This window comes from Dipodomys spectabilis, unplaced genomic scaffold (assembly GCF_019054845.1).
Source record: "Dipodomys spectabilis isolate Male_0828 unplaced genomic scaffold, ASM1905484v1 ptg000091l, whole genome shotgun sequence".
Taxonomy (NCBI): Eukaryota; Metazoa; Chordata; class Mammalia; order Rodentia; family Heteromyidae; genus Dipodomys; species Dipodomys spectabilis.
Genome location: NW_024870768.1, coordinates 837,329 through 860,558, shown reverse-complemented (window position 1 = coordinate 860,558; position 23,230 = coordinate 837,329). Strand labels below are relative to the sequence as shown.

The 23,230-nt window shown below is 37.7% G+C and overlaps 1 pseudogene; it reads right to left on the bottom strand.

Annotated features, from left to right (window-relative positions):
- Positions 1–11,969: 11,969 nt before the first annotated feature.
- On the bottom strand, positions 11,970–12,274 carry LOC122112070 (annotated as a pseudogene).
- Between the last annotated feature and the right edge of the window lie 10,956 nt (positions 12,275–23,230).

The window sequence follows — 23,230 nt, the reverse complement described above, 5'->3', positions numbered from 1 at the left end:
AGCCTCTCAGAGCTCATGAACTGGGCTCTCCCTAGGGACCTAGTGCCCTACCTCATGGCAGCCACACTTCCTGGAGCTACAGAATCAGAGGAACATTGAGACATGGATCTTTGGGGCTTGAAAGCACTAAGAGTTTCAGTCCCACTTTTCCAGGACTTGATGTGTCCCCAGTTCATTGAACCTTCAAGACAGAGAGCCCTGTGATCATAGAATCCTGATCCAATGTGACCTTTAGGAATGATGACTGATTCTTCTGGATGCCCTATCCCCTAGGGTTTATGTTAATTGTATTTTTAAATCTAAAGCCCTGATCTTCTAGAATGCTGAAATTGTAGCATTTGAACTCCTGCAGTTCTGGGGCCATGTATTTTCTCCTTGCAACACTCCTATCCCTGAGCCTTGATCACTAATTTCCCTGCCCCTTGTGTGTCAGTCATGGAGTTCTGGAAGCTGCATTTCCATCCAGAATGCTCTCAGCCCTGGAGAGCTTAGGCTAACTAAGCTTTTTTTTTTTTTATGACTCAACCAACGTGTGGTCTCACAGGAAGTGTCTCAAATGAGCTTGAGTGCAATGGGAGGGCCAGATCCGACTCAAGCCCTTTGCAGTCTTTCCAACTTACTCAGGTGTGTAGGGGTCAGGATCCCTGGTATAGCTCATCTCACAGGAATACTAGCTGGATGAGGGCCTGAGCCCCAGCCTCAGAACTGCAGAATGCTTTCTCTCCCCTAGTCTTTAACACTATGCTAGCCTGGCTTCCCCACAGTATGTGGAGGAATCAGCTGAAAGAATTTTTATTGGTTCTGATCTTGGGGTTTCAACTCTGGAGCTAGGCACTGTCCTGTGTAATTTTCAATCAAGGCTATCCGTCTACCACCTGTGCAATAGTTACACTTCTACGTTTTCAGTGGTTCATTGGAGTTAAGAGTGTCATGGTGTCCAGCTCTGGTGACTCACACCTGTAATCCTAGCTATACAGGAAGCTGAATTCTGTGTATCTTGGTTCAAGGCCAGCCTGGGCAGAAAAGCTGGGGAGATTCTTTACTCCAATTAGCTTCCAAATAGCCTGAAGTGTAGCTGCATTTTAAATGGCAGGGTGCTATCCTTGAACAAAAAAAATCTCAGAGAGAGCATTTAGGGCCGTGAGTTCAAGTCTCAGGACCCCCTTCCCCTCCCCCCCTGGCTGGCTTTAAATGGCAATCCTTAGATCTCAGCCTTCTGAGTAGCTAAGTTTAGTGCCTGTAAACAGGTGCCTGCCTGAAAGGCTCATTTGTAGGAACTATTAAAATTACATCAGGATGGAGAAGTATGTATTTTAACTACTTTGACCTACATAAAGAAAGGAAATAAATTGAGATAGAAATATTTTCTTCTGTTGTCTGTCATTTATCATGTTTTTGAAATAATTACTCAAAAAATAAATTCATGGAATATCGTATATGTATAAGTGAAATTAATGAGAGCAATGCTTTTGTAAGGAACAGAATGGAACATTTGGGAATACTTTATTACATATAGTTGTAGTATGCATGAAGGTATGTGGAATTATTTGAAAGCAGATTTATGTAAGTTTTAAATGCATATTGCAAAGTGTAAAGCAATTGTGTGTGCGTGTGTGTGTGTGTGCTCTCATGCACACGTACTAGTACTGGGGCTTGAATTTTGAGTCCTGGGCATTGTCCTTAAGATTTTTGTTGAAGGCTGGAGCCACATGAGTTATAGCTCTACTTCTGGCTTTTTTGTTGGCTAATTGGAAAGGAGGTCTCTGGGATTTGTCTACCTGTGTTGGCTTTGAATCTCAATCTTCAACTCTTCGATTCATGAGTAGCTACAATTATAATACTGCCACCTGAATTGTTATTTATTCTTTAAGTATAGTGCATATCCTAACAGCTGTTAGTTATTAGAATCATGTAAAATACTTTCTTTTAGCTAGAAAACATAAAACATTTTATGCTATATAAATGACTAAAGTACAATGGCAAGAAATTGAAAATAGTTACAAATATGCCAAATATTAATTTTCTATACTAGTATCCTCATAAATATTAATATTTGAAATACACCAATTTAAAAAAGTGTTAGCATGGATAACTTAGAAGCAACATTATTCTGTGTGTAAAAATTTCTTACTGTAACTGTAAAACCATAGGTAGATTTAAAGTGATAGATAAACATGTACTATACTGACAGAAATCAAAGGATACCTGAAGTGGTCATGTTAATTACAGACCAAGTAGACTTTGGAGCCAGGAAATTGCTTACATGTTATTTTTAAGGTATAGAAAAACCTTAACAATATCCACTGAAAGAGGTGTCAATAACAGGCTTTTGCTGAACAATGAAAAAGAAATCTATGGGAACTGTGAAAAAATTGAAGGACCTTTTAAGGGACATAGGGGAAAATTAAATTCATATTCATCAAAAATGTTCTTCCAAAATGAATGTCATAGGTTGGGAATGTAGTTCATTGTATAGCTTCACCTAGTTCAATGTCCTGTGTTTGATACTCAGAAACACACATTCAAGTAAAATAGTGACATTTTTAGACAAAGACTTAAAGAATTTGTGGCCTGCAAGCTCAAGCTACATGATAGGTTAATTGAACTGTGGCTAAGACATAGATTTCTCAGAAGAAAATAGCTATGCAACTAAAGATAAAAAATATTGTATTATATACAAAATATAAGATACAAAAAAACTAAGAGAAAGAAAGAAAAAATACCACAATAGAAAAAAAGAACAAACTGCATGCAGGGTCTAATATGAACTTCTTGTTTCCATATATTGGAGTTCATGTTGATATACTTCATTATATATGGTCCTATGCACTAACCAATTGGGTTATTGAGATCCTCTGTTAAGAATATCATGAACATATTCTACTTCTTACAAATGAGGGAGATCATGCAACTGTAACCCCCCTGTTCATCACCTTTTCAATCAAAAAAATGTTGTTTGAAGGATAGTATTGTTTGCCAGGGACTCTATAGCATGTGGAAGCAAAAGATATTAAAACATTAATGTAGAATACCTAAAGCAGTTAGACTTAAAAGGTTTTCTGATTCTTTCCATTATTTAGGATGAGATAATATGTTGAAGATAGACTAATAAGTCATATATGAATATCGTAATTTTTCAGGTAAACACTAAAGAAATAATATAAGAATGTGCAATGAAAACATTATAAATGATAAAAAATAGGACAGTACGACGTGAATTAATCCAGAAGAGTGCAAGTGAAGAAGATCAAAGATACAATTATGTGGAATGAACAGAAAAGAAGAACCAATATATTAAAATAAACTGTCTATATTGCACTATGCACAAATGGAACTCACACTTCAGTGAAACTACCTAAAAACAGAACTTAATTATGTTTCTAAAAATAAAGTGGTGTAACTTAAGAAGAACGACACCAACAAGCTGGAAGTGGACTATGACTCCAGTGGTAGAGCGCTAGCCTTGAGCCAAAAAAAAAGCTCAGGTACAGCGCCCAGGCCCTGATTTCAAGCCTCAGGAATGGCATGTACATGTATGCACATTTGCGTGTGCAAACACACACACACACACACACACACACACACACACACACACACACACACACGAACAAGGACAGGCTGAAAAAAATCAGGCCAGTTAGGTTTTTATTGCCAGCCCAGAAATACTTTTAATCAAGAATTTTTATGAATGACATAATGATAGAATTCAATTCACATGCAAGATGTTATATTTACAAGTTTGTATGTGCTTATTATAATAGGTCTTCTCTGTGTGTGTCTCTTTTTTATTCTTTATCTCTACATGTATGAATCTATGCCTATGCATATATGTATATATATATGCATACATATGCATGTATATCACAAAAATAAGAATGAAAGGAGATGAATACATTCACAATTACATGTAGAAAATTGAACGTAATTCTCTTATTAACTAGCAAAACACTGATTGAAAGTTGGGCACTGATGGCTTATGACTATAATCCTAATCAGGAGGCTGAGATCTGAGGAATATAGTTTGAAGTCATCCTGGGCAGGAAAGCCTGTGTGCCTGTGTGCACCAGCAATTCTTGTTCTAACTTTAACTTTTTTGCTTTTATTTTTGTGCCAGTCCTGGGACTTGAACTCTGGACTGTGTGCTGTCCCTGAGCTTTTATGCTCAAGGCTAGCACTCTACCACTTGGGCTATAGTTCAGCTTCTGGCTTTTAGATGGTTAATTGGAGATAAGAGTCTCATGGACTTTCCTGCCCTATCTGTCTTTGAACCATGGTCCTCAGATCTTAGCCTCCCAAGTAGCTAGAATTACAGATATGAGACACTGGCACCCAGCTTTTTTCTTTTTGGCCTTGGACCAACCTCTTCCCATCCTGTTTCATTACTATACTATCTCATCCCTGATAACAACAATGCTATGTGTTGCATCTATGATACCAAGATGTTCTCAGTTCCACATAAGAATGAAGAATGCAGGGGCTGGGAAGGTGGCTCAGTTGTAGAGCGCTTGCCTTGCATGCCTGAAGCCCTGGGTTCCATTCCTCAGCACCACATAAGCAAAAAGAAAAAAGCCGGAAGTGGCGCTGTGGCTCAAGTGGTAGAGTGCTAGCCTTGAGCTGAAGAGCTGAGGGACAGCGCCCAGGCCCAGGGTTCAGGCCCTACGACCAGACCGCCCCCCCAAAAAAAGAATGAAGAATGCAGTATCTGTCCCATGATCAATTTTTTTCACTGAATATAATTATCTCATAGTACATTTATGTTATTCCAAATGGATTTCATTCTCTTTTTTCCCCACAGTGGATAGCATTCTATTGTGTATCACTTTAAAAAGTCACACAAATTTATACACTTTCAAAGAAGAAATGACCATAGTGCTGAAGAAAAAAAATCACAAGAATGTGATTACTCATGGGCCCAACATGATCCAGACTTTTCCTATAGGGAAGGGAGAAATAAGGAATTCCAAGGTTTTTAGAGGAAATAAGTAGGCTTGGAATACATACCTGTTACAAAGTCTGGCTCACAAAACAGATGATAGTTTATGAGATGATGGCTTATGAAGGATTTCTTTTGGGACCAAAATAGGGGACAAACTCTGTCCAAGTATATTGACAGTCATCTACTTCTCCTATGATATAAAAATTCAAAGAAGGCATTAGATATAGGGTTTTTGTACTAAGGATTGAATTTAGACTTCTAGTTTAGCTTTTCTCTCTCTCTCCCTCTTTTCTCAAGGCTGGTGTTCTGCCACTTGAGCTACAGCTCCACTTCTTGCTTCTTGCTGGAATACCACAAACAAAAGAGTCTCATGAGATTTTCTGCCTAGCCTGGCTTCTAACCATGATTCTCAGATCTCAGCTTCCTGAGTAGCTAGAATTACAGCACCCAGTTTCACCGTTTCATTTGACTGCAGAACTTTTTAAATTGAATATGGTCCCATTTGTCAATTCTTTATTTGATTTTCTAAGGACTGGAAAATAATTACCTATGTGTATATCTTCCCTGTTTTTTGGTAGCAGTCCCAACATTTCAGATCTTAAGATCTTTGATGTATTTGGAAGTGACAGAATGAGAGATAGGGGTCTGCTTTCAGTCTTTTGTATGTATGTAGATAACCAGTTTTCCAAACACCATGTGTTGAAGGGGCTTTCTTTTCTCCAGTGTATGTTTTGTCTTCTTTGTCCAAAATTAGTTATGTGGATTTATTGCTGGGTCTTCTACCTATATCCATTGATCTTTGGGTCTGTTTTGTACCAGTACTATGCTATTTTCATTAGTATGAGTCTGTAGTATAATTTGAAAGCCAGCATTGTGACATCTCCAGCCATTTTTTTTACTCAAGAATTTGATCTACTGATTATTTAAGGATGTATTTTTAAATTTCTACATATTATTTGGCTCCTCACATTTTACGTTATTCATTTGTAATTTGAGTTTGAATGTAATTAGAGTTTGAATGACTTGTACTATTTCTATCCATTTAAATTTTTTGAGATTTATAGTCTAAACACACTGTCAATGCTGGAGAATGTTCCATATGCTCTTAAGAAATATCTATGTTCTGTTGTTTGGGGTATAATGTCCTATATATGTTTATTAATTCTCATCATGAAAGGCTTCTTCTTTCATATTGATGACATTCTTAGGTGTTGCATCTACTACTGAAAATGAAGTACTGGAATTTCTAAGTATTATTTTAAAAGCATCTGCTGCTAATTCCTAATTCTGTTAGTTTTTCCTTCTTGAATTTTGGTGCTCTGTTGTTAGTTGTATATAGGTTAAAACATTATATATTCCAAATGATCGATTGTTTTATCATGGCAACATGTCCTTTCTTTCTTTCTTTCTTTCTTTCTTTCTTTCTTTCTTTCTTTCTTTCTTTCTTTCTTTCTTTCTTTCTTTCTTTCTTTCTTTCTTTCTTTCTCTCTCTCTCTCTCTCTCTCTCTCTCTTTCTCTCTCTTTCTTTCTTTCTTTTCTTTCTTTCTTTTCTTTCTTTTTCTTTGTCAGTTGAAGGCCTTTAACTCAGGATCTAGGCATTTTCCCTGAGATTGTTTTCTTAGGGCTAGGGCTCTACCACTTTGAGCCACAGGTCTACTTCCAGTTTTCTGATGGTTAATTGGAGATAAGAGTCTCACAGACTTTCCTGCCTGGGCTGGCTTTGAACCATAATTTTTCAGATCTCAGCCTCCTGAGTAGCTAGGATTACAGGAGTGAGTCACCAGAGACCACCTGTCCTCTGTTTCTAGTAGCACTTTCTTTAATGTCTATAATCTGACAGTACAGCCACTCTAAAGTTCCTTTGGTTACCACATTTTTCTTATATGTCTGCATTTAATTTTATCTTTTTAATTTTAATGCATTTACACTTTCGAATCTAAACTGTTTTATGTATATAGTTGGATGTTAATTTTTATCCAGTCTGCCAATCTTTGTCTTTTAAACAGTCTAGTTAGATTGTTTAATTCAGTGAAAGGTAAACCTTTAAAAAAAATTTTTGCCAAGGGACGATCATTTGAATATTTATGACATTATTCACAGGCCATACAAAATTATCAATACTAGAAGACAGCCATGGACAGCCAATGAGAAACATATGAGAAACATACATGTCTGTCCTTTCATGGATAGAATAATTTTGTGGACCTTATGTGGCCTGTGGCCTAGCTGTTTCCCACCCCTAGTTTACTCTATTAATATTTAATGGTATTACTAATGGCCATATTTATTCATGGTATTTTGCTTCTTTATTGTGTGCTAGTCATGGGGCTTGAACTCACTCAGGGACAGTACCCAGGCTTTTTTTTTTTTGGGGTCCAGTTGTGGGGCCTGAACTCTGGGCCTGGGCGCTGTCCCTCAGCTCTTCAGCTCAAGGCTAGCGCTCTACCACTTGAGCCACCTTCCCAGCCCAGATAGATTTTATTTCTTTTTAGCACATTAAAAAAATCAATCAAGTCAGGCAGCAATGGTTCACACCTATAATCCTAGTTACTCAGAAGTCAAAGATCTGAGGACTGAAGTTAAGAACCAGCCTAGACAGGAAAGTCCATGAGATTTTTGCCTCCAATTAACCACCAGAAAAGGTGTGGCTCAAGTGGTAGAGTAGTAGCGTTAAGTATAAAGCTCCGGGGCAGTGTCCAGGTTCAGTGTTCAAGCCCCAAGACCAGCATAAGCATACAAAAAATTCCTAGTGAGAAATTTGATGTAACTTATTTTGGGTTTGTATGAATGTAATATGTAAATATTTTTGGTTGTCTTTTCTTTTTGTTTTTGTTTGTTGTAATGCAATTTGAACTCAGGCATTTGTACTTGCTAGGCAGATACTGGCTACCACTTGAGCTATTTCCAGCATTTTTTTTTCTGGTACTGGGGCTTTAACTTAGGGCCTTGAACTCTCATTGGATTTTTCTGCTCACAGCTGGTATGTTACCACTTGAGTCATGCCTTGATTTCCATATATTTTTTGGTTAATTGGAGATAAGAGTCTCATGGATTTCCTTACCTCAACTGTCTGGCTCTAAATCTAATCTTCAGATTTTAGTCTCCTGAGTAATTAGGATCAGTGGTGTGTGCCACTGGCACTTGGTTAGCCTATTTTGCTTTATTATTTTTCACTTGTATTTGTGTCTAGGTTGGACTGGACAGTCATCCTTATATTTATACTTCCCACATACCAGGAATGATTGGTACTCACCAGAGTACCTAGATTCTTATTGGTTGAGATAGGGGTATCACAAACTTTTTGCCTGGGTGAGACTTGAACCATGGTCCTCCCAATTTCAGCCTCCCAATTAGGTAGGATTATAGACACAAGTCACACTACAAAATTTTCTTTTTGACTGATTTCAAATAGTATTTATAGATAGGTGATTTTTTTTGTTAGCATTTATTTACTTTATGCTTCTTGATATTATTACTATTTTGTGTCTTGCTAATTTTTAAATTTTTTCAGCTATTTTCCTTTTAAATGTTTCTTATTCTTCATCTTTTTAAGGATTCTAACACACATAAGTTACACCATTTGACACTGTTTCATGATTCTTGTATGTTTGTTTTTCTTTCTTTTTTAAAAAATTAAAATTATATTACAAAGGTGATGTAAGGAGGGGTTAGAGTTAAATAACTCAGCTAAAAAGTACATTTTTTGAACACTGTTACCCCTTTCTTGGCTCTTTCCTAGTTTTTTCCTCATGTCCCCATCCACCAGTTGCAGAGTTCATCTTCCACATAGAGTCTAGTGAGTATCACTGGGATGTTCTTTTCCCCCACTCCATTCTCTCTTTGTGTTTTAATTGAGGAATTTCTCTATTGTGCATTTATGGTAACCTGTCCTGAGCATTATTTGTTTCTCTTACATTGTTTTTCAATCCTAACATTTCCATTTGGTTCTTTCTTATAGCATTATTTTTTCTACTGAAACTCCCTCTGTAGTTAGACTTGTTATCTATATTTCCAAGTGTAATCTTTAATATAATTTTCATAATTGTTAATAATTCCTGGTCTGATACTTCTAATCTCTCTATCATATATGAGACGTACTGATTCTTGCTTTATCTGTGTCTTTGTATGACTCATGTTTTTCTGTTGAAAGCTAGACATTGTGCATAGGACAGTAGAAATTGATGTAATTTTTCTGCCTGGAAATGAGCACACCTTTCCCCCCCTCTGGGCTTTTAAGTAGGGGAGAATATTGAGGGCAATCTAGTCAGGGTTTGAACTGCATTTTGAGTCTTGTTGCTATAGTAACCCTTAGTGCACCACAGGCTTCTATTTCCTGGCTTTGCTTTGGGTTTAATATAAGCTGATTTGCTAGATGAGTTTCCTTAAAGCCTGCTCCACTTGCACATTTGGGTTTGAGAATGAAAGAAAAGATCAGTTCCTGACATTCAGAAGCTGGCCTGCCATTCATAGATAAGCTATATTATGCATTTTAAACTTGGATACTTTTATTTCAACATCATGACAAAATGAGACAAAGAAAAATCATGTCATAATTTTGCCAAAGCATAGGAAAAAGCAAGATCTCTCTGCTACCTACCACCCACAAATTAGCAGATATTTGCTTCTCTTGGCAAAAGGAATGTCTGATACTTTTTGATAGTTTATCCCCATTCTAGTCTCTAGGTAAGATTTATTGAGATGCTCAATAATACAATAGCCCCTACTTTATGACACTATTGTATCTAGCATGAACCATCCCTTCCTCAAATTATACAACTAAATCCTATAATCAGACCTTCTAATTTCCTGTTATTGAGATACCTCATGATCCCTTATGATGTATAGTCTCTCTTCCTGTGATAAGCAATATACCCAACTACCTCAAATACATATGTGTAGTTGGATAGACAGCATTAAAGGAATTCGAGATTTATCAAGATGCATCTGAAACTGTTATTGCTTTGAACCTGGACCCATGAACTCAGAGACAATGTGCTTATCTCTGATTTCTCTTGGTTAGGGCTACCTGTCCTTGACAAGAGGTAAGTTCACAGTCAATTGAACTTTAATGTTTTATTGAAGGTATTGAGTGTTGTGTTTATTTTACTTTATTTTTTTTATCAAAATAGAACCCTTTTTGGATTTCTGCCTATATTCTTATTTTTCTTTGATGAAGTTGTTTTCTACCATACTTCGCTTGTTTGTCTAATTCCTTGCTTTTCTCAATTCTTCTCTGGTATCTTAAATGCTATTTTTATACAAGACAATAGGTATTTTTGCAACAACTCTCCAGCCTTGACCTAGAAGTTCAGGTTTCTTCTTACACTGGTGTTTTGTTGGTCAATATTGACTCTAGTTAACATTTCAAGCTTCACAAACACCTTTAAAAAATGGGTACTTTAGTTGGGGGCCGGTGGCTCACGCCTGTAGTCCTACTTACTCAGGAAGGTAAGATCTAAGGATCACAGTTCAAAGCCAGCCCAGACAGGAAAGTCTGTGAGACTCTCCAATTACCCAACAGAAAACCAGAAGTGGTGCTGTGGCTCAAGTGGTACTGTGCTTACCTTGAGCTGAAGAGCTGAGGGACAGAGCCCAGGCCCAGAGCTCAAGCCCCATGACTGACAAAAAATGGGTACTTTATAAGTATCTTTTCTTCATTCTTGTGGGATGTGGGGATGTGTGTGTGTGTGTGTGTGTGTGTGTGTAAGTGTGTTCTTGTGAACTGATTTTGTTTTAGTTTTATCTTGTGCAACCAGAAGGTTTGGTTCTGTTCAGTAATAATTAATGTTTGGCCAATAGCCAGAATACATGTTCACACAAGACATGTTGCACTTCTCATAGGTCTTCTTAATTTAAAACTGTTTTCTCCTCTAAATTGATGTCTGTTCCCTTCATTTTCTCACTACAACATGAATTCCTGTGTATTCTTTTCTTTTTATTTGTTTTTTATCAATATATACCTACACAAAATAAGATTTGTGATGACATTCCATACATGCATATAAAATATCTAAATCATACTCATCTAACACAATTTCAGTTTGGAATACAGTGAATATTTGACATCTTTTGATATAGACAAACTTGTTTGTTTGAGAGGTAACTTAGAGCAAAAACAAATGAAAATGCTGCCTATCCAGTGGTCTACTTTCTTTACCTATTAGGAAGAGACATCTAAATGTAATGTGGGCTAAGCAATTGAGGTCTTGAGCTAAGTCCAATGGAAATTATAAGCAACTATGACTCTCTTCCATGTGTGTCCATAAAAACCTCATTTCAGTTCTTCCCATCTGTAGCGTACTCGCTCCTTACCCACTTTACTTTCACCATCAGAACCATGTTAATTTTTTTTTTTTTACCAAATTTTCTACCCTGGTATTTTTATTTAAACAGCAAATCTCTAAAGTTTATAACTGAAACAAAATCAACAGCATTCATACTACAAAATTCTTAATTATGAACAGGAACAAGTAATATAATCATCTAAGTTACACTGAAAATTTAATGGCATATTACATCTTATTATTTATTAGTGCATTAAATTAGCATTAAAAAAGTAAGAGCCAGGAGCTGGTGGCTCATGCCTGTAATTCTAGCTATTCAGGAGGCTGAGATCTGAGGATCATGGTTCAAAGCCAGCCCGGGCAGGAAAGTCCGTGAAACTCTGATCTCCAATAAAAAAAAAAAAAACACTAGAAAACAGTAAGTGGTGCTGTGGCTCAAGCGGTAGAGCGCTCGCCTTGAGCTGAAGAGCACAGGGACAGCGCTCAGGCCCAGAGTTCAAGCCCCACAAAGGACTAAAGGAACAGCCCACTGTTAACAGTTTCTTGTTGGTTTTTTTTTATTTCTAAAGTACAACACAATCAGTTCAGGGGCTTTTTTTGCTTGCTTGTTTGAACAAATGATCCCACGGTCTTTCCCACAACATGTTTCCTGCACAATCTGCTAGGCTTAACTGATCACATGATTTGAAATGGGGATGGTCTTTCACATTTGCTGCTTGTAATGCCTAAGTGGTCAGTATTTAGTATTTTCACTTCTGAATAAGAGAAAAAGCATTTTGGTCCATTAATTCACCTACTTGCTCCTGGAGGACATTAACTCTGTTATTACAAAGACATGAACATCATCAATGTCTTGAATGATGAACTTCTCCAACTCATCCAAGTACAAGAGGAACTGCTTCATGGCAGGATTGCATTCTATAAGCCCACCTTTCAAGCTGTTGACCATCTTTTCCCAGTCAGAAGGTGCAGATGGCCTCAAGAATGCCCACTTTTCCCCGTCGCTCAGAGGTTCCACATGCACACTTTCCAGCTGGTCCAGCAGTGCTCCAGCGTCACCGACCAAGAGCCCATGTTAATTCTTATGGGGTCCTTGATTACCTCCATACCCTTCCAGATAAGTTGTGTCATCTTTCCCTCAATGTTGCTGAAGAGTGCACACAAACACAGCACACAGATCCTGGCAGTGACTGGTTTGTAGATTTGTAAGCTTTCCTCACATTCAGCTCTCCATGTAATGTTATGGACTTTTCTACTTCTAAAATGGAAAAGGAAAAATCTGTAAAGAATTCAAGCTTGTTTGGGGCACATAGAACCAAGGCCTTTTTGACTTCTTCCAAGAAATCCTTCTTTTGGTGAGACTAGAAGATGGAAACATTTCAAGGCAGAGACTAATAGAAAAGATCCAAGAAATGATTTAGAAATAGAGAAATGAGGGGGGCAGGAATGGTGATATATGGCTGTAAACCCAGCTAACTTGGGATGTAGATACAGGATAACTGGGGTTCAAGGCCAGCCTTGGCAAAAGCTTGAGACTTTATTTTAAAACAAACTGAAATTCCAGGCATGAATGGCTCACTTATTATCTCAGCTACTCAAGAGGTGGAGATTATAGCAGGATTGTAACTTGAGGCCTGCCTAGGCAAAAGTTAATGAAATGTTAATTTCAACCAGTAAGCCAGGTATTGTAGTGCATGACTGTGATCTTAGCTACACAGGAGGCTGTAAATAAGAAGATTGTAGTCTGAGTCTGGCCATATGCCTAAAGCAAAACAAAAAAACAAAACAAACCTCAAGACCATTTCTGGACAAAAACTAAAACCAAAAAGGGCTAAGGACATGGATCAAGTGGTAGAGCACCTGTGTAGCAAGTGGGAAGTCCTGAGTTTAAACCACTACTAACAAGAAAAACTAAAATAAAAAACATGAGGATGTCAAATGGTAAAACACTTGTTTAGTAAGTGCTAAGCCCTGAGTTAAACCCAAGTAGTCTCAAAAAATAGGAAAATGTATTTTCCTCAATCAGGCCATTTTACTCACAAACTATCTAGAATCTTTTGGAAACAACACAGTATGTTCTTTGCTAAAGTAAACCATACTGTAGTTTAGTATTGCAATCAATAAAATAATAGGTCAATAAGGGATTAATAATCAGCATCCTGTAGACAAAATCCAGGGTTAGCACTCAATATGGTCATTTCTGATGTCTGTTCCATCTTTCCACTGATAGATTTAAACAAAATTGCATGCAGGCACTGGTGGCTCATAGCTAATCCTAGATACTGAAGAGGCTGAGATCTGAGGGTCATGGTTCAAAGCCAGCCTGAAGAAGTGTCTATAAGACACTTATCTCTAATTAACTAGCAAAATGTCAGAAGCAGAGCTGTGGCTCAAGTGGTAGAGCTCCAACCACGAGTGGAAAAGCCAAGTGAGAGCCTGATGCTCTGATTTCAATCTCTAGTACCAACACCCCCAAAAAGTTACAGATACTGTATGCAAGCACACAAGTGGCTGATAAATTATTTCACTACATGGACTTTAATATTTGACTGAGCTTTTTACATTTTTAAACTATTTTATTAGGGAATATCCCATAGATGTGAGAAGTGCACAATACATAAATATATGACTTAGTCAATGGGCACACACTCACACATAGCCCTAATCCAGGTCCAGAAACAACCCCAAAGTCCCCTGTGATCTCCTTTCTTATTCTTTCCTCAAAGCTAACCATTACTTGAACTCTGTTTTCTTTCATACCAGAGTACAGTTAATTTGCTTGTTAAACAAATGGAATAATCTTTTCTATTATTTAGTGTCAGTCATCTTTCATTCTGTCCAAACAGTTTGAAGTTGCTTTACATACATAAAAGGAAAATGCAAGCACAAACTAATTTCATACATTTACAATGAAAACATTTAAATAAAGATCCCCTTGTTGCAAGAGACAATCATTTCACTTTAACAAAGATACTTGCTCAAACTATTAATAAAAGTGTTACTGGAAAAATAACACTAAAAGAAAATTCAACTCCTCGTCCTACTCATTCTAAGAAATTAAGAAGGGATCTTGAAGGGGATTCCTGTAAATCAGAATAATTTGTGCGTGTGCATGTGTTTGTGGGGGAGGAGTGGTGTGTGTGTGTGTGTGTGTGTGTGTGTGTGTGTGTGTATCTGACTACTGGGGCTTGAACTCAGAGCTTTGTCATCTTACTTGGCTTTTTCATTTAAGCCTGGTGCTCTACCAATTTCAAGAATTGTTTTTGCTGGGCTGGGAAGCTGGCTCAGTGGTAGAGCGCTTGCTTTGCATGCTCGAGGCCCTGGGTTCAATTCCTCAGCACCACATAAGCAAAAAGAAAAAAGCCAGAAGTGGCACTGTGGCTCAAGTGGTAGCTCACTAGCCTTGAGCTGAAGAGCTGAGGGACAGCGCCCAGGCCCAGAATTCAGGCCCCATGACCGGACCCCCCCCCCAAAAAAAGAATTGTTTTTGCTGTTAACTGTAAATTCTACCACAATAACTCTCCATTTTTCCCTTAGAGTCTTAAACCTGTTCTGGTATGAATTTCAAACAACTTTCAAACTATTTACATTACAATAAACTGTGGCAATAGCTTTTCATCCTTTTATCAGCTAATATGTATTTCTTTTCTGTGGCACCAATTAGGAAATTCATGGAGGGAAAGCGTTTTTTTTTTTTTTGAATGTTTTTTTTTATTGTAAAAATGCTGTACAGAAGGGTTACAGTTATATGAGTAAGGTAATGAGTACACTTCCTATTGAGCATTGTTGCCTCCTTTGTTTACCCCCTACCATCACTTTCTGGAGGGAAAGCTTTTATGCAAATAGTTGTCAAATCAAGTGTTTCTTGGGAGACAGTTCCTCAAAATGTCTGAATATTCTCCTATGCATGATCCTTCTAAATTTTGGTGAAATCCTGATCTGAATATTTTTGTGAAGTTCCTGATCCCCATTGAACCAGAAGATACACTAATGCAGAAATAACCCTAAGAGTTAAAACATCAAGTAGAAAATGTCTTCTTTTAAACCCTTACCTAAAGTTGCTCAATACATTTTGAGGGATTTTCTTTGTTTTGAGACAGTATCTTGCTCTGTAACCCAGGCTAACCTAAAACTTCCAGCCCTCTTACCTCACCCTACCAAATGCTACAGGTGTGTGTTACCATGCTCTGCTGCTCAATATGAATTTTGAGAGGACATAAGTACAGCAGATGTGTTGTAAAATTTCCATGTGTAGATTGAACAAGAACTGTAAGTGTTTGGGGTCCTATGTGGGGAAGCCAGGATTTATAATTGATAACATGACCTGAGCATGAAAAACTGTTTTAAGGTGGCACCACTGGTTTACACTGTATTCCTAGCTACTGAGATCTGAAGATTGAGGTTCAAAGCCAGCCATGGCAGAGAAGTTCATGGGATTCATCTCCAATTAGCCAGAAAAAGCCAGAAGTGCAGAGAGAGAGAGAGAGAGAGAGAGAGAGAGAGTATATATATATACACACACACACACACACACACATCTCCCAAAGTGGAGGTGTGCTAGAACACCATTCTTGAGTGAAAAAGCACACAAGGCCCTGGGTTCAGTCCCCAGTACTGGCTTGCCCCTCCCCCATAGTTTTTTTAAAAGATAATTTTTTGGTTTAATTTTTTATTATTATAAATATGATGTACAAAGGAATTACAGTTACATAAGTCAAGTAAAGAGTACATTTTTAAATGGAAAGGCTTGGAAAAAATTATATTAAGTGAAGTAAGCCAGGCCCAAAGAAACATAGGTCCCATGGTTTCCCTTATTTGCAATATCTAGTATACGTATGAGTCAAGCGGAAAAAGTCAGATAATGTGATGTTAGGAAAACGAACCCTCAAATATGTATTTTAATGTTTTTGTTTCTTTCATGCATGTGTTTCTAACGCATTTATAAGATTATTTCTTTGTTGCTTTGTATGTCCCTCCCCCACAGTGTAACCCCCGCTTTCACTATATTTGATGTCAGTATAACATGTGGAGGAGACGGGGACAAACAAGTTGTTTAAGGATTCAGGTGGACCTGTTGCAACAATGAGAAGTACAAAATTTCATGTCAAAACCAGCTTTACAATGTCGGTGTGGGGGGGGAGGGGGGGTATGATTGGGTGGGGGGGAGGGGGGAGGCTGGGAAGGGAGGTGAAGGGTAAACAAAGGAGGAGGCTGCAATGCTTGGTAAGAAATGTATGCATTATCCTGCCCATGTAATTGTAACCCCTCTGTACAGTATGTTCTCAAATAAAATAAAATAAAATAAAATTTAAAAAAAAAAAACAAAAAAAAAAGAGTACATTTTTATTTGGACAATGTTTTTATTATTTCAAGTAATGTAAGTTTACTGCATTTAGAAATCTTCATTTTTAATAAAGTTTTCAGGTAAAACATATCTCAGTTTAGTGTTGGAACAATTGAACTAGTTTATCCATTTCTTGAAAGTTAATGTGAGTGCTATGTCAAAGTTCTGTTAACACAATTACAAAGCTGATTTGAAGGCCACCTATAAATTAGCTGTAGAAAGTGTGGTGCATTGAAAAAAAATAGAGCATAGAAGAGCATAGAAGCTGCATGCTGGCAGTTCATGTCTATAATTCTAACTACTCAGGAGGTTAGCCTTTGAGGATTGCAGTTTGAAGCCAGCCTAGGCAGGAAAGTTCGTGAGACGCTTATCTACACTTAAGCACCAAAAAGCCAGAAGTAGAGCTGTGTCTCAAGTGGTAGAACGCCAGCCTTGACAGTAAAAGATAAGAGAGAGTGCTTAGGCCCTGAGTTCAAGCCCCAGGACACACAGACACATACATAGACACAGACACAGACTAAGAGAAACAAAAAAGACCATACAGAATTAGGTCAAAATCCCAGCTTTGCCATTCATTTTTTTTAGCTTTCAGAGAACCATAGTTTCATATGTATAGAGTGATAGAGATCCTAAAGAATCATTGTGAAAACAAAAATAGTATCTGCAAAGCACTTGGGGACATCAAAAGGAAAACAGCAGTAAATATTAATTGGACACTTCCTGTGAATCAGGTGCTGTGTTTTATACCTTTACTCTGCACAATCATTATCTTTAAGAAGGCAGTTCCCTTAGGGTACATTCTTGTATGAGTATGTATAGGCTCCATGAATATAATTCTCATGCTTCCTTCCTTCAGGGAGAGCATATGCTTTGGAAGTAATTTCCATGTTCTCTTTACCTGCTGCAGGTAATAAATCTTTTTTTCCACACTGGAAAAAAAATAGAAAGCCAGGCCTGGGTGGCTCATGTGTGTAATCCTAGCTACTTGGGACATGGAGATCAGAGGAATGGCGATTTGGGGCCATCCCAGGAAGAACAGTTTGTGAGATCAGATCCTTTTTAATCAGTACTGCCATTCTAGTGACATGGGAGGCTGAGATGAGAAGGATCAGGGTTCTAGGCCATCCCAGGTAGAAAAGTCTGTGAGGCTACATCTCGATGGAAAGTGCTAGGCATGGTGATATGTACCTGCCATGCCAGTTATGGTGGGAAGTGAAAAAATAGGATTGCAAACCAGGTACACTCCCTGCAAGGAAGCAAGACACGATTTCAAAAATAACCAGGTAAGAGGTCTGCAGGTATGCCTTATTAGTGGATAGTCTGCCTAAGAAATATGGAGGACCTGAGCTAAAAAAGAAAGAAGGGGGGGAGGGAGGAGGGAGGAAGGAAGGAGGAAGGAAGTAAAGAAGAAAGAAAGGGGAGAAGAGAGGAGAGGGGAGGGGGAAGAATATAAGCACCTGTTATCTTCACTACACTACATTTTTAGGTGATAGACTTGAGAATGGGAATAATTTGTCCACAGTTAGACACAGCTGCAAGATTCTAGTCCTTCTAGGCTATCTGAATTCAAATTGCCTGCTTTCCTTCTGTTTTTAATTTTAATTTTAATTTTTTGTGAACATACTGTACAGAGGGGTTACAATTACATAGGCAAGATAATGAGGACATTTCTTATCAAGTATTGCAGCCTCCTCCTTTGTTTACCCTTCACATCCCTTCCTAGCCCCCCCCGCCCCCCCACCCAATCCTCCCCCCCTCCTTCCCCCCCCCTCCCCCCCCCCCCCCCGCACCAAAGTTGTAAAGTTTGTTTTCGACATGACAACTTGTACTTCTCATTGTTGCAACAGGTCCACCTGTATCCTTAAAAGACTTGTTTTTCCCCATCTCCTCCACAAATTATACCGACATCAAATATAGTGAAAGCAGGGGTTATACTGTGGGGGAGGGATGCTTTCCTTCTTTTTAAAAATAGCTTTAGAGAGATAAATTTGCCATACAATAAAACTTGCATATTCAAAGCATAAAATTTGCTATGTATTGGGATACTTATACCCCAAGGACTTTTCAGAATGAAGATAATGGAAAAAGTCACTAGCTTTAGAACTTTCCTCTACCCTGTTTGGAATTCCTTTTATCTTTTTTGTTTCACTTACTCCTGTCTTAGGAAGCCACTGATACATTTTTTTGTTCTCGTAGATTAGTTTTCATGTCTAGAACTTTTAAGAAAAGAAATATATTATTGTAGCACAGTATATAGTCTTGAATTGTCTGGGTTTTTTAACTCAGCAAAATTCTGTTAAGAAGTCTTCCATGTTGTATGTGTTCATTTCTTTACATTGCTGAGTAATGTTTTGTTTTGTGGTATACAGTTCGCTTATTTATGCATTGATAAACATTTGGGCTAGGTCTAGGTTTTAATTACAACAAACAAGTATATTATAAGTATTTGTGTATAAGATTTAAAAAATTTAATTGTTATTATGAAGGTGATGTACAAAGGGGTTACAATTTCATAACTATGATAATGAGCACTTTTCTTTTTGGACAAAGTATGCCTTAAGTCTTTATATGAATATATAAATTAATTCTTCTTAAGCCATTCATCAAAGCCATTTCTGAATACAGTGCATCTTGATCAATGCCACTCTTTCTACATTCTCACCAACCCCTGCCAACCCACCCCCTTTCCGCACTTTTCTTGATTTTAGGTTATACATTGAATTTTTGCCATCTAACAAAGTAGTTTATGTGTGCAATGCATCTTGATCTGTGTCATCACTTCAACATCTTCACCCCCTTCACCCCTTCTCTTATATTTCTCAGTTCTGTGATATACACAATGAATTCTTGCCTGCATTCTCCTTCCCCTGATCATTTCCAACCCTCTCCCTTTGACACCGTTGACCCTGTCCTCCCCTCTTGCAAGTACCCATTTCCTGGTACTTATTTTGTTGGGCTTTGACTTATTCTTTTGAAAAAAAATTATACTATTTGTGGTCTCCATAGCGTCCATTATAGTTCAGTTAATTCAGTTGTAACACCTTGCTTATGTTTACTTATAGATTTATTGGCACATTCTAGCTACCACAGATGAGGGAAACCATGCAACCTATGTTTCCCTTTAAAATAACAGCAAAATTATTTTTTCAAAGTCATTGTATCACAGAACCAGTGAGACAGGTGTATTAAGAGATTTATTATGAGTAATTTGGCTTACTTAATTATGAGGGCTCCCATGGTAAATTCAAAAGCTACTCAGGAAAAGCATGCTGGAACTCCCAGGATTAGCTAAAGCTAAGTTCACATGCACAACTTTTTCTTCAGGAAAGTGTAAATTTGCTACCTGTCTGGTCAAGAGGTTGAATCAGACTCATCTAGGTTATCTAAGCCAATTTTCCTTACTTAAACAGATATTTTCATTTCATTATCTGCAAGATAAATTCACAGCAACACTTAGATTAATGTTTGAATAACAAATTATAACCTTGCCATATTGACTGACACTATATCACAGCCATTATACCATTTTACATTCCAGGCAGTAGTGTATAAGAGTTCCAATTTCTCCACAACCTTGCCAATACTAAGGATAGTCAGATTTTTAAAAATGTTTTTTTACCATTCTAGTGTGTAGTGGTATTTTGCTATGGTTATGACTTTCAATTTCCTAATGGCTAATGATGGTGAACAGCTTCTCATGTACTTACTAGCTACTTCTCTTTGGAGAAATGTCTATTTATATCTTTTGTTAATTTTTTAATTGGGTTATTTTTCTTTTTCATATTGAGTTTGTATCCTTTATACATTTTATTTGTTTGTTTTGGGCTGGTTGTGGGCTTGAACTCTAGGTTTGGGTGCTGTCCCTCAGCTCTTCAGCTCAGGGCTGGCACCCTACCATTTGAGCCACAGCCCCACTTCTGATCCTTTATACATTTTAAATACATGTCCTGATCAGGTATACTATTTTCTAAGGTTACTTTTTCCTTTTTTTGATGATAGTTTGGAGCACAAAAGTTTGCTTAAGTCTACTGATCTAGTTCTTGCTCATCACATGTGGATTTTATGGGTTTTTTGGGGGGGGGTCCGGTCGTGGGGCCTGAACTCTGGGCCTGGGTGCTGTCCCTCAGCTCTTCAGCTCAAGGCTAGCACTCTACCACTTGAGCCACAGCGCTACTTCCGGCTTTTTTTCTTTTTGCTTATGTGGTGCTGAGGAATCGAACCCAGGGCCTCATGCATAAAAGGCAAGTGTTCTACCACTGAGCCACCTTCCCAGCCCCGGATTTTATGTTTTATAAAAGAATGGAGAAAATATTTTCAAACTATATGTCTGACAAAAGATTAATGTCCAGAGGGCTGGGATGTAGCTCAGTGGCAAAGTGCTTGCCTAGCAAGTGCAACATCCTGGGTTCGATCCCCAGTACCAAAAAAGAAAAGACAAAAAAAAAATACAGTTTTAAAAAACCCAAACAAAAATAAATGTCCAGAATATACAAGAAACTAAAAAACGTTAACAGGTCCCCAAATAATCCAATTACAAAATGGGCAAATGTAGCTGGGTACCAGTGGCTCATACCTGCAAATCTTAGCTACTTAGGAGACTGAGAGGTAAGGGTTAAAAGTTGGAAGCTAATCAAGGCTGTAAAGTCCGTGAGACTTATTTCTAATTAACCTACAAAAAGCTGAAAGCGGAGCTGTGGCTCAAGTGGTAAAGTGCTAGGCATGAGCAGAAAAGGCCCAGTGAAAGTGTAAACCTCTGAATTTAATCCCCAGTACTGGCCCACACACACACACAAAAAAAAGAAAGAAAGAAAGAAAAGAAAAAGGAAGGAGGGAGGGAAAGTTGATAATATGTGGCATAATGATACAAACCAACTATCCAATGTAGCAGATAACAATGAACCTCCACCATCTTTTGCTAACTTTATGAGAAGGAGCAGTTCTAATAGAAGGAGTCAGAATCTAGGTATTGCCCATGTGATCAGATTAGCTTTGTTAAAAACTAGCCAGTCACTTCTCCAAGTCTTCAGAGACTGATCTTCTAAGATCAAATGAGGTAATGTGCTTTTTGCTTAAATGATAAGGTGTTGTGTGAATGCAATACAGCGTTCCTGTTGTTTGCTGTAGTTCTGTTAGTTTTCATGTTGTTTAACATGGATTCTGGTGTATCTGTTATAATTATATTAATACATCTATGTTATAGCAAAAAATGTATTTTTGGACCCAGTTTCCGGTTTTACTTTTTTTCTCTCATCTTTAGCGAAAAAGCTAAAAAAGAATGCAAGGCCTTGAGTTCAAGCCCCAGTACTGGCAACAAAAAAAAAGAAGGCAAATGTTTCTAATAGATATTTCACTATATAGGAAACACAAATATCCAGCAAGTATGTGAAAAATACCCAATATCATTAACTGTTGTGGAAATGCAAATCAAAACCACAATAAAATAGTATCACCCTAGTTGAATGGCTATTATCAAGAAGACAAAAAAGATGCTTATGAGGATGTGGAGAAAAAAGAAATTTGTATCCATGTTTAGTAGGAATCTAAATTAGTACAACCATCGTAGAGAATGATATGATGGTTTTTAAAAATTCTGAAAATAGATCTCTCCTTTGATCCAGCCATCCCACTTCTGAGTGCATATTCAAAGAAAAGGAAATCAACACAAAAGGCCTACCTGAAAACCCGGTTTATTGTAGCACTATTCACATTGGCTAAGACAGGAAATCAACAGAGGTACTCATCAGTAGATGAATGGATAAAGAAAATGTGATATAAATGTCTTCACAAGAGAATATTATTCAGCAAAACAGATGGAATTGAAGAACATTAAATAAAATAAGATAGACACAGACAAATACTGCATGTACTCTCCTATATGTGGAAACTTAAAAATAAGCCAACCTGAGTATAGAATTCCTGGGGACAGGGATGGAGTCAGACTTGGTAATAGTTTGGGAGCAATGGGCCCTATACCACAGGGAGGTGTGGTAACTGTGACCTTGGGCATTGCCAATGTTCATCTATGTTCTATGTTATGTCCAACAACCCTCGGCCATGCTGATGCATGGCTTTGAGAGCCACGACCAAGACTTCTCATTTGGGTCCTGGAAGCTGGAGATAAACAAGACTCATATGCTAAAGTTTGGGAATATAAAGAAGCAAGTCGAATTGCCCCTGCTGTTTCTCCCTAAAACCATGTTTGGAGACAGGTTTTAAGAATTCAGTATGTTGGAAATGAACTATACAACTTGGGGGAGAGGGGGTCTGGAGGGAAAATGTAGAAAAAAATGAAGGAAAGGGTGACATAGTGAAAAAGAAATTTACTCAATACTTGACTTATGTAACTGTAACCCCTTTGTACATCATCTTGACAATAAAAAAGAGGGGAGTAGAGGGCTTGAGTCTGACAAAGATGTGTTGCATGCATGTATGGACATATCACAACAAAATGAAATCCACTTGTACAACTAAAAGTGATGTTACTAAAAGTGCAAAAACAAATTTAGCATGGCTCTGACTGTGGAAATGAGTTCAGTGCAATATATGTGCTAATATGTGTGACCAATGAGAGCAAAATGAAACTCATTGATAGCTGTCTCATAATCAGAGACGGAGGAATGAAGAAAATGAGAGTGGGAGGTAAATCTAAAGTACTGCAATGTAAAA